The 5385-nt window shown below is 39.6% G+C and overlaps 1 long non-coding RNA gene across 1 annotated transcript; it reads left to right on the forward strand.

Moving 5' to 3' along the window:
* The first annotated feature begins 1566 nt into the window (after positions 1–1566).
* On the forward strand, positions 1567–2490 carry LOC113013304 (uncharacterized). Its single transcript, XR_003270813.2, has 4 exons — positions 1567–1715; positions 1808–1834; positions 2052–2074; positions 2170–2490. It is a non-coding gene; the product is annotated as an uncharacterized LOC113013304 (long non-coding RNA).
* Positions 2491–5385: the final 2895 nt, after the last annotated feature.

Consider the following 5385-nt stretch of genomic DNA (forward strand, 5'->3'; position numbering starts at 1 on the left):
CCAAGAACTGTGAGGCTGGGTCTTACCCTATACCAGGAGGATTACTGCGACTGGAACAACAGAAGCCTGAGTTTGGTACAGATTAGCATGTGGACGTTTGTGCAACCTTCCAAGGATGCCTTTTCACACTATCACCCTCTGACCCTCTACCAAACTGGTCATGCTTGATGATGTCACAGGCAGACTCTTTCATGCCTGTCACACATGCTCAAGTGTTTCATATGTGAAGTGAACGGGCAGTTCTGGTGACTCCTATGCCTCTTCATGGAGTATACACACACTACCCTCCAGTTATTTATTGCAATTCAAGTCGTTCAAGTCCACTGATAGCTTAAAATGGTACAAAGGTAAGTGGTGAACTGCCAGAGGTTAAAAAAGGTAATGTTACCCAAAATTGAAAATGTACAATTCAGAATTATACAAAAAGGCCTTTTTCAGGTAACACAAAATAGGATAACAATGTAAAGCTGTTCTGCAGCAATGGAGTTTGATAAAGCCTTGAAGGCTGGTGCTACAAATTCCTGCAGGGGTTCCACATTTTCTGGATTTCTTACAAACCCCCTCTGTCTGCATAAAACTCTGTGAAAAACACTGCGGTACCTCGTGATCAGTTGAACAGTATTGTACTGCAGAAATTAGTGTGTTGCTACAGAATTGGCAAGAAAAAGGCAATTAACAATGGAAGAGAGACAGACCATCATGACACTTACAAATGTAGGTCTTTCCTGCAGAGAAATTGCAAAGAAAGTCAACGTGTCAATGAGTACAGTTTCCTTTACCATCAAAAGTCACTCAGAAACTGGGGCAAACTGACAGAGGAAGAGGTCTGGCAAACCCAAAACCACAAATGAATCAGAGGACAAGTTTCTGAGAGTTAACAGCTTCCGTGATATGTTATCGAGCTGGTTTGGGATGAACTGAACACGTTTATGGCAGCTTCAGCTGTTATATCTGCCAAAGGTGGCTACTTTGATGAGTCAAAAGTTTAGATTACACTTTGGTTTATAAATTTATTCCATGATATCGTTTTTCAGTCCAGTTGCTTATTTGTGCTATACTTTCATTTCAGAGTGCAATGAGACATTAAACTCCATAATTTTCAATTAAAAAATGGAAAGATTGGGGTGTTCTAAAACTTTTGACCGGTGTAAGTAGCCCACTGGAGGTCATTTTGAAGAGATCTGGCAGTACACCTGTTCCTCCATGTACAAAGGAGCAGATACAGATCCATTTGATCGATCTGCAGGAGAAAGAACAAACCTTCCAGTGACTGCACATAAAAATCTGTAAATCCTCAAGAATGAGATCTCCATACTGGATCAACCAAGGCAAGGTTTTCCAATGATGCCTACCAGCGCAATAAAGCAGCAGGTTGTAGGAGGAAAATATGCTACTGTTGGGAAAGACGGAGGAGAAAAGGGGGAAGGTACGTTCAGTGGCAGAGAGTTTAAATGTAGGAATATCGTGGACGGGTGGAGAGGTGGGAGTGAGTCTATTATAAGTAAGATTTGATGCGATCTCTCGCACATGCGCGGTGTGTAAGTATTATTTAAAAATAAATGGTCCAATAATAAAATCATTTGAAGAGCGTTGCCATCTTGAAAACTCAATTTCCCACGTCTCGCTGGCGTCCATTGAGAATGACGTAGGAGGCCATATAAATCGGACGTCTCAACGTTATGACGTCCTTCGTGGAGACGATTCCTTAGCGATCGGTGAGTGGGAATAGTCGGTGTAAGAATCCAAGTTAATCGTCTTAATATGAAATCAATCGAAAGTATCCGTAACATTTTCTTTCTGTTTGCAGCGTCCCCTCGTCGACATGAGAGCTAAGGTTGGTGTTTGGTGTCTCTGTGTGGGATAAATACACTTCCCAGCGGGGCTACATTTGTTAGCTAGTCAGCGAGCTTGTGCAGTTTGACGGTTAGCATAGCCATCAGAATTTAAAGTCCTGCTTAAACAGATGTTGGCAGCTGCAGCCCATTATGAAATATTTTGGCCAATTTCTATGAATGTGTTATAGCTAATTGAACATTGTCTCTTTTCCGTAGTGGCGAAAGAAGCGCATGCGCAGGTAAGAGTTATCCCTTTTGCATTCACACCCGTTTATATATTTACTTTTTTATAGCACCTGAAGTGTGACTGAACTTTGTGACGTCTTCTGTACAGGCTGAAGCGCAAAAGGAGAAAGATGAGGCAGAGGTCCAAGTGAACCGTGCTCTCCGCCATGGCTGTGACGTCACATGCCGACAACAACGGGATGGGTGAGCACAGCTGGAGACCCAGGACCCTCCCAAGTCAAGTCTGAGACCTGGAGCATCCACTTCTACCAGAGGCAGCAGCTGCCGGCTCACGCTTGGAGCTGTGATTGAACATCTGCTGGACGACAGCTTTTCCTCTGGGACATTCTGAACTCTTTGTTCTTAACTCCTCAGCTTTTGTCATATGTTTTTGTTTATACTGTGATTAAAGGTTTTGGTTAAAAAAGAAGACTTGAATAATGTTCTTTCTTTATATTTAAGCAATCTTTTCAAAGGGGAACTAAGTCAGTAAACCTATAAACTGCACTGACTGATCAACCTGTAGTATTCAAGTACAGTATGGCAAGGCATCTTAATACCATATGACCTCCTTACTAATGTTTCATACTTTGGAGCATTGCTTGTGCATTTTAAGGTTTGGGACCGGCATTAAAAGTGGGAACGAAGTGTGCTAGGTTCACATCTACCCCCCTTTTTATATAGACATTTTCCTTATTAGATTTTGCCAAATAGAAACCTTCAAACTGAGAACATTTAAAAAAAAAAAAAAAAAAAGCTAAAATCCAGCCTGAACTTAACCATATGAGAATGGTGGGGGTTAAGATAATGTAGGTAAAAAGAGGTTATATATAGAAAGTGGTGGGATTTTTCTAGTGCTTGGGCAAATTTATCAAAAATTTACATTTCTTTGTAAATATGTCTGTCATCACTCTTTAAAACCTGAGGATCCTGTATATATGTGTTTGTCTATGAATAACAAGACAACTGATCTAACAAAGATATTTGAATTTTATCTCCTCTAATTCTAATATTTTCACGAGTAAGAGAAATAAGTCACTTGCAGTTAGATATTAATATCCTCACTTAGTGGTTCTAAAGCTATGACATAAGAGAGGTGGCGCTCAGAATGCAGAATGGAAATGTATGGAAGATTTTGCAACAGCAAAGACAGGGACAGAAGTACAACTCTGGAAATTATTTTAAAACCTTATTGAAGCAAAATAGATTTTAAACAACTGAAAGGCTTTTTAAAAGATGTGACACGTGACTCTGTACATGCACTTTTTACCCAGTGGCCACTGAAATAAGTGCCTGGGGATGTTCAAGATGATGAGGGCCGTGCTTCTAGAATGACTTTCTTCTCAGTTTTGCAGCTCAGATCATGTGGCAGGTCCATATCTAGGGACCTGACTTGCTTACAGACAGGCCTGTAATGCAAAGCTACAGATAAATAAAATAGAAAGTAAATCATTTTAGATGCTGTCCAGAAACCATGATTTAAGTGGGTGTGTGAATGTTTTAACCTTTAGACAAAGCTGACTCAAAGGACAAGCTTGTGAAATATGTCTGTAATGTTTTTACCCTTGAAGCCGGTCCATCAATTCATTCTCTCCTTGGCTACAAGGTGAAGTATAATGAGGCCATTGCTGGAGAATGCAAATGACAATAGTATGGAGTAAATGTAATTGGAGAAGCACTCACTGCTTACAGTCCTGATCACAAAATTGTAGGGAGGTAAAGCTCTTTCCCCCAATAAAGATGAGATTTGACGACCATATTGATGAGGTTTGTTCTGAGTTTTTCCAAGGGTAGCCCTGGTAGCTGTATAAGCACTCCCACTGTTGATGCACGCTCTGTCATTTTGTTTGTAACAGATCTGAAATATGACAGAAACCACTCAGCTCACAGTAGAGAAACAATGTCTGCCCCCAGCAGGAGGAAGGAAATGAACATGTTTAGTGAGGTTGTGAGAAGAGAACAGGCAGTTTTCATTCTTTTAACAACTAAATTAAGAAGATAAGACATGTATGTGCAGTATCCTCATTAAAGATTCCTGAAACCCTTCTTTACAAATCTACAAATTATTATTAAAGATAATGACCTTAAAACTAAATGGCATCTTCTGTATTAGGAAATTTCCTGTATAGGGGAAAATATTGATTACACAAGCTCGAATATTACTTGAACAACAACATGCAACATGCCTGTTCTCACGCTGGTAGGTAAATCAATGTTGATAAGTACTTGGCAAAGCCAAATAGACGATCAGATCACATGTGTGCTGGCTTTAACTTTGACACTTCTTGCATTTCTCTGCCCACATTATTTCCTCACAGATCACTCATCACCCTGTGACCACTATTTCTGCTTCTGCTGTAGAGCTAGAGAGCACTTTTTGGTTTTTGTCTTACGTTACCGAGACGCAAACATAACTTGTTTTCTTTAATGTGTTTGGACGACTTGAGGACATTTTGATGATTTTTACATTCAGCTGTGAACATAGGAAACACTGTTTGAAACAAATAACATTGACATTCACGTATACATTTCACTTAGCGGTACATTACACCGTATATAATAAGTAAATACACAGGCCTACAAACATGAAATAAACACTCCTAAATACACATGCAGAAAAGAATGTTGTATGTGTGCGCTGAACATTGCTCTATGATTACAGTATGCAATGCAAGCTGCTTTATCTTCAACACTGGAGTTGAGCAATAAAAAAAAGTCTGAAACTATTTTGAACTTTGACACTCTGAATTTGTGCTTTGTATTTAGGAAAATCAAAATCTTTGGAGGGGAGAAGCAAACAGGGTTTAAATATCAAGCTATAACATGCCAAAATCGAAATGTAAGCGATGATGGGTTTGTGGCGGTTATAAGAACAGAAATTGTGGCTCTAATAAAACTCTGCAAATTCTGAGAATAACAAGCTTCATAAAACATGAGCTCCACATTTCGTGGACTCTCACAGTGAAATTTTGTTGCTTTATAGGACTTGGCTGTTTATTGACAGCGTGTTCTTCCTGTCTATGTACACAAAGGATCATCAAACCCGTAAAATCCCTCCAAGCAAATACTGATAACTGGCTGTATCCAAGGCAACAAGGGGGCTATTTAAAACCTGGCCTGTTTTTCTAGCCATAAATGAAGCTATTAAGAAAAAAGGGAGTGGGAGTTGAAAAACACATGACATGAACATTTTATTATTAATTATTCTTATTCTTATTGTTTTGTTTTGTTTTTTTAAACAGGTGCGTAATGTTTACGCCAGAGTCAGATGGCGCAGATCCCTTAGGTGTCGCGACTGTGCCTCCTGGACCCAGTCTGGAAAAAA

The sequence above is a fragment of the Astatotilapia calliptera genome, chromosome 20 (assembly GCF_964374335.1).
Source record: "Astatotilapia calliptera chromosome 20, fAstCal68.1, whole genome shotgun sequence".
Classification (NCBI taxonomy): Eukaryota; Metazoa; Chordata; class Actinopteri; order Cichliformes; family Cichlidae; genus Astatotilapia; species Astatotilapia calliptera.